Here is an 11935-nt window from a genome sequence, read left to right on the forward strand (position 1 = left end):
CATCTGTGGATTTATGCATCAAGCTTAGCATGTTTAATGTTAACTACGATCTTCTGAGCGAAGCTTTTCTCCGTGCGGGTCCATCTTCCAGGCTTCTGTCCAGATTCCTCCTTTAAATTCAGCAGAAGAGAGAGACAGAAGCAGACGAGGGGATGCGACGACGTGGCGACCACGAGGCCGAGTGTGTTCTGATTGGCCGTCACGTCTTCCTCTCCTGTTAGCTCGCAGTGGGACGTTTGAGGTTTTGAAGGAACCTGATTTATGGACTCGCTTCACCCGAAAATACATGATGCTTTGGTTTGGTTTGCTTTGGAAACGGGAAGAACAATACTGACATTTAATCCGACTGTCTGTCGTCAACCCTGTCGACGTTTTAACATTTTAACAAGAGGACTCCAGTGTTGGATGGTGTGTGTGTGTGTGTGTGTGTGTGTGTGTGTGTGTGTGTGTGTGTGTGTGTGTGTGTGTGGGCCTCCACTGAAGCTAGCCTCATCTTGGGTCTCCCAACAAAAAGCTAATGGGATTTCTCCACTGTTGCAGAAAATAAACCACATAAATCATGAATAATAAACATATTTAAATGGTTATTGAAGCCACAGCACCACTAAAACGAGATAACTAGCATCGAGCTAACAGTGAGGAGAGGTGCTGTCCTTCAACACATCATGGATGATGGACACACAAAGAGCTAAATGCTAATGCTAAGTACCATCAAACCTCATCTGAGGGTTGTTTGGAGAGCTTTTCCTGATATCATTTTTCTTTCTAAAAATTCACTGCCTGCTTCAGAAGTAACTTTGTGTGAAGTTAAAACATAACGGCTTTAACAAATCTGTTAACTTCAGTCTTCATAAAGTGTTTTCAGCTGGAAACATTTCGCTAGTTTAGACTGAAATATGAAGAAACGAACCGCCGGCGGGGAAAAACCCTCCTGCTTCCTGTTCCGGGACCGAAGTGACGCTCGTCTCCGTCCAGCTTCCTGCAGAAACAGAACCGAGAAGCAGGACGGTGTGTGTGTGTGTGTGTGTGTGTGTGTGTGTGTGTGCGTGCAGATGGATGAATGAATGGATGAATGATGGAGCTCTTCCTCTGGTTCTGACCGTTTCAGCTGCTTCCTGTTGATTCACTCTGTCACAAAGCTCCGCCCCCTCCTCACCTGGGCCTACCTGTCTGTGTTTAGCCCCGCCCCCACCCATCCCCCGCTATATCCAAAGTTTTGTACAAATGTTTTAAAGTGAATAATTCCTTTTTATTTTATAATCGTAAATGTTATGTTTTTATAAATATTATTTATTATACAATGTATATATCTGTATGACTGAACTAAGATTATATATTTGAAGAACAAAACCTGCCTCCTGCTTCTTAACACGTGCGCGCGCGCACACACACAAATACACAGAAAGTGGCATCTTTCAACATTTTATTCTCAGAATTTGATCAGAAAATCAAAACTTGAACATTTCAAAGATTCATATGATCAGATAATTTTGAAAAATAACATTTTTAAATGCTTGAACCTCTTTCAGTTTATGAATGTGAGAAAATGACTGAAAACTTCTCGTTTAATGCACCTTCAGAGGGAATATACGATTCAGACTTTAGAAGTGGTTTGAATGGAAAAGTTAATTTCTCATATTTAAAAAAGTTAATTTGTCTAATATTATTCTCAACACTTTGTTTCTTGCGATCTTCTCAATACAACATAAGATACAATAAAAATCAAAATTCAACAAATGAAAAACGAGATTTGATGTTTGGATTAAAAAGAAATTAAGACTAGAATTTTTCCATCATTATTTTTATTAAAAGTTGGATTTGACAGAAAAACTGAAAGTTTTCAAGATTTTGGGGGGGTTTCTTCATAATTTTTATTTTAAGTGATGAAAATACAAATGTTTTCTCTAGGTTTTCTTAATATCCATCGTTTTAGTTCAAAGGTGCAGAAAGAACAGAGAAAAGGAGCATTTTTAAATAAAAGCAGAGTTTCTGGCTGAAGTGTCTCTGAGCAGAGTCCGCGTTCGATTCCCTTTCAGACGAGGATGAACTCGAGATTCTCCCGTTCGGGTTGTTAGTAACAGAAAGGATTTGTTGAAGGAATGAAGCGTGGCGCAGCGGCAGCCTGGAGGAAGGAGGGAGTCGGTGTTTGGGAAGCTTCGGCTCGGACTCGGTCAGCAGGAACCGGAGAACCTCCGGAGCGATGAGGCCGCCGGCGGTCGTTACAGGAAATCTTCTTTTTCTTCTACACATGAACCGGAGGTACGCTCCTCCTCCTCTCTCCTCTCCTCTCCTCTCCTCCCTCTGCAGCTGGTGAGGAGACAGAAAAGGAGACGCGTGAGCAGAGATCCAGACCCGAGAACCCGACAGGTTCCACAGCGGAACAGGAAGGAGAACGTCGGCGTCTGCTGGAGGAGATCTGATGGAACAGGCCTCTTCCTGCTTCTCTCTCTGGAAGAACACTCTGTGAGGAACATCTTCCACCCACGTTCTGCTGCGACAGGGAATCGAACCAGTGACCCTTCAACTCACAGGAACCCAGTGGAAGATCCATCCACAGTCCCAACAGTGTCGCTCACGGTGGATCCTCCCGGTGGATCCTCCCAGTGGATCCTCCTGTCGGATCCTCCTAGCAGGTCTTCATGGTGGACCTTCAAGGCAGATACACATGGTGGATCCTCATGTTGGTCCTCATGGTGGATCTTCAAAGTGGATTGTCATGCTGGATTCTCCTGGTGGATCCTCATAGCAAATCGTCATGCTGGATCTTCACAATGGGTTCTTATGGTGGATCCTCTTGGTGGAGCCTCATGGTCGGTCTTCATGGTGGATCCTCATGCTGGATCTCCATGTTGGTCCTCATGGTGGAACCTCCTAGCAGGTTTTCATGATGGATCCTTGGTGGATTTTTTTTCTGGTGGACCCTCATGTTGGTCCTCATGGTAGATCCTCTTGGTGGCAGATCTTCATGGTGGATCATTATGGCAGCTACTGATACTGGATCATCTTAGTGGATCCTCATGGTGTATACTTATGGTGGATCCTCGAGGTGGATCATATGGTAGATCCTCATGGTGGATCTGCATTGTGGATCATTACAGTAGATCCTCATGGTAGATCCACATTGTGGATCATTATAGTAGATCCTCATGGTGGATCCTCATTGTGGATCATTATAGTAGATCCTCATGGTGGATCCTCATTGTGGATCATTATAGTAGATCCTGACAGTGGATCCTCATTGTGGATCATTACAGTAGATCCTCATGGTGGATCCTCTTGGTCTCATGAGGGATCTCTTCCACTGCTTTGTTCTTTTATCGCTCTACTGTTGTTCCCTGAAGCACTTCGGCCTTTTTAAATGTGTTCTCGAAATAAAGCTGCCATCGACGCTCTTCTAACATCTGGCGCCACTCCTGTCAGTAAGATGCATCTGCGGGATGAACAGCAGAGCTGAACGTGTCTCTTGGTTGGACTCCAGACAGGATTTGTCCGGCAGGACGAACGGAGGCGTCCTGGGTCCCAAAGTCCTGAGAACCCGTCTGACTGCAGGTCACCCTGAGGCCTGGAGCTCAGCGGATGCAGAGAGTCACTCTCAGGGAGTTCATGAGTCCAGTGGAGGCTCGGTTTGATGAGAACCCCTCCCCCTCCCCCCCGCCCCAGACAGGAAGTGGCAGGGCGTCCTGCGGTCTTACCGCTGAAGGATGGTCTGCTTCACCGTGTGGCTCGGCTCAGTCTAGATTCTCGCAAACTTATCAGAACCCAGTCTGCAGAAGACAAGATGTGTGTTAATCACACCCGATCCGCCGATCGAGACGGAAACACCGAGTGTGTCTCGGTGGACGGAGCGCCACTCACCCGCCCTCCTCCCTCAGCAGACTCAGGAACTTGCTCACTCTGTAGGCCGGATCCATCTGGAAGACAGGAGACGGGTTCAGGTCTCAGGCACACTGGGGGGTCCCTGTCCGGGCGGCCGGTCGGATAGATGCTTAAATCCACCAGCAAAGAGCAATTAATCATGATTAATTCACACAAACTGAATCAATTAACCCATAAAATCCTCCACTGCAGTATTTCTGACCTGTGACCCAAAAATATAAAAAAAAAAAAACAGAAACATAGACGAGACCGTCGTCCACATCAAGCTGGATCCAGACCTTTACAGTTTCTACAGGAGCTCTAAACTCTGAACGACATTCAATCTGATGAGCAGAAACCACGCCCGTTTAAAGAGCTCCCTGACGGAGGCGAGAAGCTCCACCCGAGCGTCAGGTCCGGTTCCCTGTCCTGGAGACATCTGCGCTTCCTGTGTTGCTCTGGATCAGAACGTGAAGGCATGGCTGGCGAGAACGAGCCGCAACGCCGAGCGCCCGTCACCTGCGAGGCCATCTCGATCAGCATCAGCAGCTTCTTGATGCCGATCCACACAGGCTGGCCCTCCACCGCCGCCGCGATGTGGGACCGCTCGTCCTCCTGGAAGCTGCCCAGCAGCTGCAGGAAGTGGACAGGAAGTAAACAGAAGTGGACAGGAAGTGGAAAAACGGTCAGCGATCACCAAATTCACCAGATTGCAGAACGCTGGGGAGATGGTGTGTGTGTGTGGTGTGTGTGTGTGTGGGTGTGTGTGTGTGTGTGTGTGTGTGTGTGTGGTGTGTCACCTCCAGCGCCTCCACCAGCTGCCCTCCTCTGGAGATGTTGGGGACGTGGATGGTGGTGCTGAAGGCGTTGAGCATCTCCATCTCCTGCAGGACGTCCTTCCGACTCGTGGTTCCGATGATCAGCAGCTTGCGGCCCTGAGAGAGACGCCGGCGCCGGGGAAACAGGAGAACGTCTGAAACGTCTGGCAGGAACATCTGGCCGGGATCGAACCGGGGAGAGCTGACCACTACACCAATGCGCTGCATTAGAATCACTGTCTGGACGATGGACGACAGGAACAGTCTGGACTGTTTCCGCTGCCTCCATCCATCTTCCACGTTCAGAACCAGAACATGCACACTCCACACTGAAAGGCCTGAGCAGGATTCGAACCCATGACCCTCTCTCAGTGAGGTGGGGGCCACGAGGCGCAGCCTGGAGTCTGCATGTTCCCCTGAGCGAGGCCGGCTCGCCTCCAGCTCCTCCCCGGCCGGCGGAGGAGAGCAGGAGAGCAGGGAGCACAAACAGCGGGGAGAAGAATGGAGGAGCGGCGCCGTGCTGAGCGGCGAGCCGGAGAATGACCGGCGAGGAGCGGCGAGGAGACGGGGGGATTATGGCCGCCGGCCCCCCCCATGGCGAGGGGGGCTGCCATGCTGCATGCAGATGAGGTGCCACACAGGCGGCAGCGCTGCCAGGTCCGGGCTCTCTCACAGAGCCCATTCTCCTCCGTGTCCCCCCCGGCGCCCCCTCCCCGGCCCCCGGCACCCCCCGGCCCCCCCCCCCAGCCTCCCCGGCCCCCGGCACCCCGCTGGGCCCAGCGCTTTACAACCCCAGAGGAGCGCTGCAGCCAGGCATTCAACACCAGGCCCCGCGCCACATATAGTGAGCTATACCCTCATTCAGCCAGACACACACACACCACACACACACACACACACACACACACACACACACACCACACCACACACACACACACACACACACACACACACCACACACCACAACACACACACACACACTACAACCAAAGAAACTCTGAGAAATGGCTCTCCACCACCATTCACTGCGAGCACAACAGGCCGGGACCAAAACACTTGCTAATAACCACACACACACACACACACACACACTGACACACACACAGTGGAGGCATCCAGGAGATCTGCTGCCCCTGTCTGTCAGCAGAGGAGCTGCAGCACCAGACTCACCTTGGGGGGGGGTTTCTTCAGCAGCACCAGCAGGGCCTGGAGCACCAGGTTGGAGAAGCGAGGGCCGATGGGAACGAAGTCTGAGGAGGCGGCAGATCACAGATCACAGATCACAGATCACAGAGCAGAGATCACAGATCACAGATCACAGATCACAGAGCAGAGCTCAGAGATCACAGATCAGAGCTCAGAGATCACAGATCAGAGATCAGATCACAGAGCAGAGATCACAGATCAGAGATCAGAGATCAGATCAGAGATCACAGATCAGAGCTCAGAGATCACAGATCAGAGATCAGAGCACAGAGCAGAGATCACAGATCACAGATCAGAGCTCAGAGATCAGAGATCACAGAGCAGAGATCACAGATCAGAGACCACAGATCACAGATCAGAGATCACAGATCAGAGATCAGAGATCACAGATCAGAGATCACAGATCACAGAGCAGAGATCACAGATCAGAGATCACAGATCAGAGATCACATCACAGATCAGAGATCACAGATCACAGATCAGCTCTGGATTCACACAGGTTCAGCCGGTTAACCTCCGCCGCTCCTCACCCAGCAGGCGCTCGATGTCGTCCACCACCACGCAGCTCAGCTGGGACTTGTAGGCGTCTTCAAATATCTGACGGAGGACAGACAGCAGTGGACACAGAGACGTCTCTTCAGCTTCCTGCTGGTGCTGGAGACACTTTCTAGAGCTTTCTAGAAACTCTTCAGGGTTTGTTATTAGGAAACAGGTGTGAACACGTCTGGATGAGCCGGCACGTCTGACAGCGTGACCTCTGACCTTCTTGATGGCCTGGCACTTGGCGATCTCGGAGTGTCCGATCATCTTGTCGGGGGAGCAGATCTTGATGAAGGGGAACTCCGACTCCTCCGAGATCTTGGCTGCCAGCGCCGTCTTCCCGCTGTTAGGAGGACCTGAGGAGGACAGCAGCAGAACCGGAGGGCCGTGTTGCCATGACGACAGAGTCAGAGGAGGGGGGGTGTTGTGTTGCCATGACAACAGAGTCGGGGGGGAGTGGAGTGTCACGTTTCGTCAATACAGGTGGAGCATTGACTGTATATAAAGTGGGCGGGGCTAACGCGGCGCCCCCACAGCGTTCTGAAGCTTCCAGCAGGTCGTCTCCAGACTGAACACTGTGCTGTGATTGGTCCAGCCTGTCACATGACCGCATCACGTGGACAGAGGAGGAGCTGTGATTGGCTGATTTATGATTTTTTAAATTCATAAAAAAAAAAAATCAACAGATGATTTTTGTGAAAATCAGAGTCTGGTCCAGAAGAACCCAGAGACAGAGACCAGGACCGGTTCTGGAAGCAGGACCTTTATGTGTAAATCGGGACTTTTGAATGGTTCCAATGAGACCCTAAACCAGCATCATCGCCCCCTGCTGGAATTTCCCTGGAATTACAGCTTTTCTGCTTTTTCTGCACTCCGGAATTCTCTTTCTACCAGCGGAGGCTGAGCTCCAGGTGGAGCAGTGGCTCGCTCTCACCTCACACCCAGAGTGTCCGGGTTCAAACACTGGCCGGGGCCTTTCTGTGTGGAGTTTGCATGTTCGCCCTGCGTGTGTGTGTGTGTGTGTGTGTGTGTGTGTGTGTGTGTTTTCTCTGGGTTTGTGCACCTCCTTCCCCTCCTGCTGGACCTCATCGCAGCCCTGGCCCGACTCGACTTGGGGCCAGGAGCCTCGCTTTACCTTCCAGCAGCACGGACACCAGGGCGTGCGGTCGCTGTTCTTGGCCTGCTGCACCAGCAGCCCCGTCCTCCAGGACCGCCGACACCGGGTCGCCCCAGCGGACGATGCCGTTCATGATGTAGCTGGCGTAGTCTTCCTCGTTCGTCCCGAACGCCTGGAGGAGAGCGAGGATGGCACAGGGTGACGAACGTGGGCCCGCCTGGCGGCGGCGGCGGAGGAGAGGGAGCGCGGCGGGCGGCGACTCACGGGTTTGATGTCGTTGTTGAGCGACGCCATGAAGTCCACCCTGCTGACCTGCAGCCGCTCCGCCGTCTCCATGTTCACCTCCACCGTGTTGCTGGCCTGAGGAGGGAGAGAGAGAGAGAGAGAGAGAGAGAGAGAGAGAGCCGTCAGCCCAGAGCGAGGAGCTGCTCAGGGGGCAAAGGTCAGGACGAGGCTGGTTATCATCACCCCGCAATATCTCTGGGGCTGTGTGTGGTGTGTGTGTGTGTGTGTCAGGTGAGGACGCCGGCTCCACCTTGATGTGTCGGTTCATGGCGGTGGACTGGGCGGCCCGGACCAGGCCCTCCAGCTCCGCCCCGCTGAAGTTCTTGGTCTCGGCGGCGAGCTCCCGGACGTCCACGTCGGCCGCCAGCAGGTCGTGCTGCCGCATCCTGGCCGTGTGGATGTTCAGGATCTGGATCCGACCTTTCTCGTCCGGGAGGCCTGGCGGGAGAAGCGGCGGGAAAACCAATCAGCGAGGACACAGGAAGCGTCCCAGAATCCTTCGCCGAGTCTCTGTTTACGGATCAGCCTCTCATGTCTCCGCCCCGTTTCACCGCCTGCTTACCGATTTCCATCTTCACCTCCAGGCGTCCGGGTCTCAGCAGGGCCTCGTCGATCAGGTCCGGCCTGTTGGTCATCCCTGGGAGACACACACACACACACACACACACACACACACACACACACACACACGCCGGTGAACGGAGCCTCTCTGGGCCTGCGACGCCGAGCCGCCCGGCGTTCGCACCGATGACCAGGATGTGTTGAGCTGCTCCACGCCGTCGATCTTGGACAGCAGCTGGTTGACCACGGTGTCGTGCACGCCGGTGCTGCCCGCCATGCTGCCGCGCTGCTTGCAGATGGCGTCGATCTCGTCGAAGATGATGATGTGGAGGCCGCTGTTGGCGCCCAGCTGGAAGGCAGAGCAGATCACTTCCTGTCAGCTGCAGCCGGAAGGTCGACGGCCCGAAACCCGTGAAACAGCGATCTGCGCCCGGGATAGATCTGGTCCGTGAGTCTGAACAAAACCACCATCTGGACTGGGCCTGGGCGATTATATGATCTGATTAGAGATCACCATTAATTTCCAGTCGATCACGGTGATCAGCTGTGAGCACGTTTATTGATCAGACATGGCAGAAATGTGCGTGACCACAGCCAATCACAGGCGACTCTTTCCTGCTCAGCTTCCGCCTGTCAGCTGTCTGAGAAGTAACCAGAGATGAGCCGAGTGGAGCCGAGTGGAGCCGAGGGCAGCGAAGCCGAGGAAGTCAGCCATGCCTCGGCGTTTTCCTCTGAAGATGAGGCTGCTGCTGACAGGACAGGCTGCTCCACGCCGCTGCTAGATCACCGCTGCTAGCTCCGAGCCGCAAGGAATCTGGTCTTTTGAGTCCAGGAACTACTGGTGATCCAGTTTAACTAACGATGATTCAGTTCTTCTCTTTTACTGAAAATGACGGAACATGTCACCACGTCTTGCCGCTAACAACATGCAGAGAGCCTGCAGCGGCGTTCTTCCTCTGTGGTGTCTGTGTAAATAAGGTTGAACATGCAAACAGCACCCCTAGTGGCATGAAGTGCAAATGCAGTCATGGCGTCTCTGGCTGTGGTCTGAATGTTGATCTCCTGGGGTTACTCCAAATGTTTCAGAAACCAGAATATTGATCTTAACACGAACATTGACTGCACGTAAACGTAGCCAGTGTCGTCTTTTCAGGCCACTGCACCGTACGAGCAACATTCTGAGAGGAGAAAACGATCACAAACGATTACTTTTGTCTATTTTTTGTATTATTGTAGTTTTGTACTGTTGCATTTTAAGTCTAATCTGTCCAATCTAGATTATTTAATTTTGTACATTTGATGCAAGCATTAATGATGGCAGCAGCATATTTAGCATCAGAACATCAAATAATGTTTACATTCTAAAGCACCTTCATTTATCTCCAGGCGGTTTCTATAGTTTTTTGAATCTGTTATAGCAACGAAAATCCTCAGGGCTGGAAACTGTCACACTTTAACTAACGATCGTTCAGTTCTTCTCTTTTACTGAAAAAACGGTGCATCGCAAGATTTTATTATCTTGGTACTCGATTTTTTTTTCCATTTACTGCACTGTTCAGTGAGATTGTTCTTATATTTTTCTATGTTTATATACTTAATTTGCATTGCTATTTGCTTGGTTGTTAATAAAATGCTAAACTATTCTATAGTTCTAGTTTCAGTGCAGATGCTTTAACACGGGTTTAAAAACAATATAACATGTCGTGATTATAATCGAGATTGAATGATATGAAAAAAAAATATTGTGATCATTTTTATTGCCATATCGCCCAGTTGGACTCTCTGGACAAGCCGGACAGCGAGCTTCTACTGGGTTCAGCTCCACCGGGAGGAGGAGGGGGCTCTCACGCACAAAAACACTCAAATACTAGATTTAGAGAAGAAGAGCTTCTCTAAATTACAGCAAGCACACACTAGTAACTTAACAAATGCTGGATTTCAGCAAAAACACTCATTTACAAATTTACAATAAAAATTTGGGCTATTTTCTTTTGGAAAATCTTCATTTGTGAAGCAGAATCTAAAAGCTGTGGCGTCTGACTTCAATCTTCGTTGGTCTGTCCTCCGTCGAGCCTCCGTCTCCAGACCTGTCAGAGCCCGACGGAGCAGTTAAAGCAGGTGTGGAGTCACACAGAGGGTGTGTGTGTGTGTGTGTGTGTGGGTGTGTGTTGGTTGGGAGGTCCCTCAGGAGGTCAAAGCCCCTCATTAAGTGGTGCAGAGTGAAGCTCGACGCTCCGTTAAGACTGGCGATCACTGCAGAGCAGGACACACACACACCTGTTTCTTGTGTTAAACCAGCGTATCTGATCGACACCGAGGCGAGCGGCGTTGCCCCCCCCTCACCACTCTTTCTGCTCGTCCTCGGCGGCGAACAGCTTCCTGACGTTGGCCTCCGACTCGCCCACTACTTGTTGAGGATCTCGGGGCCGTTGACGATCTTGGGCTCCCGGGCCTTCAGCATCTTGCCGATCTGGGCCATCAGCGTCTTGCCGCAGCCCGGCGGGCCGTACAGCAGGATGCCCTTCACGTGTTTACAGCCTGCACACACACACACACACACACACCTTCACACACAGCGAAAGCCGAACCCGGGCCGTTAGAGAGACGCTGCGAGAAAAACACCAAGATCCCAACAGCCGGAGCTGAAAACACCGTTACAGACATCAGAGAAGAACTGGAGAGCAGGAAGGACGAAGCCGAGCGTCCACATGAGAGGAGACAGTCTGGACAGGAGGGACGAACACTGAACAGCTGCTGAAGACAGAACCCTGCATCAACACGGAACCCTGCATCAACACGGAACCCGGGATCAACCCAGAACCCGGGATCAACCAGAACCGGGATCAACCCAGAACCCGGGATCAACCCGGAGCCCTGCATCACACTCCTGATAGATTCAGATTTCTGTTGTATATGAAGTTGGACCTTTTCTTCTTTTAGATTTCTATTATTCTGTTAAGATTTGCTCCGTTACTTATTGTTCTTCTTTATTTGCAGCTTTCATCTCTTTCTGCCCACCCAGTGTTCTACCAGCCTCTGTAACGCTGAAGTTCTCCACGTGAGATCAATACAGGCTATTCGGTTCTACAGAAGGTGCAGCTGGTTGATCTGAGAGGAAACAAAACACAGCGAGACAATCACTGGTTAGAGAACAGTGGGTTAGCCCGGTTACAGCCCGGTTACAGCCCGGTTACAGCCCGGTTCCTGAACTGCAGGCCGGAGTGCGTGGACCGATCCAGTCCTGAATGAGTGGACGTTGTGTCCTGGTTGGTCTCTTCTGTCTCTGAGTCTCCAGCAGCCTTTTGCACCTGCCTGATGACATTTAGCCCAGACTGACTGAGAGGCCCAGATAACCATCAGAGCTGCCATTTGGGCCGCTGAGCGACTGGCTGACAGGTGTGTGTGTGTGTGTGGTGTGGTGTGTGTGTGTGTGTGTGTGTGGTAGCTCTACCTTTAGCTGACGCTCTATCAGGACTCAGCATCTCATTACTCAGCCAGCTGGCTGCAGCCAAAGGCCGCCTCCTGCTCACCAGCGCCGGGCGGAAAGGTCAGC

General features: G+C 51.6%; 1 pseudogene; it reads right to left on the reverse strand.

The window, feature by feature from the left end:
- Positions 1 to 1410: 1410 nt before the first annotated feature.
- LOC115393670 (vesicle-fusing ATPase-like) overlaps positions 1411 to 11935 on the reverse strand; it is a 16190-nt pseudogene continuing 5665 nt past the window's right edge.

This window comes from Salarias fasciatus, chromosome 8, assembly GCF_902148845.1.
Source record: "Salarias fasciatus chromosome 8, fSalaFa1.1, whole genome shotgun sequence".
In the NCBI taxonomy this organism is placed as follows: domain Eukaryota; kingdom Metazoa; phylum Chordata; class Actinopteri; order Blenniiformes; family Blenniidae; genus Salarias; species Salarias fasciatus.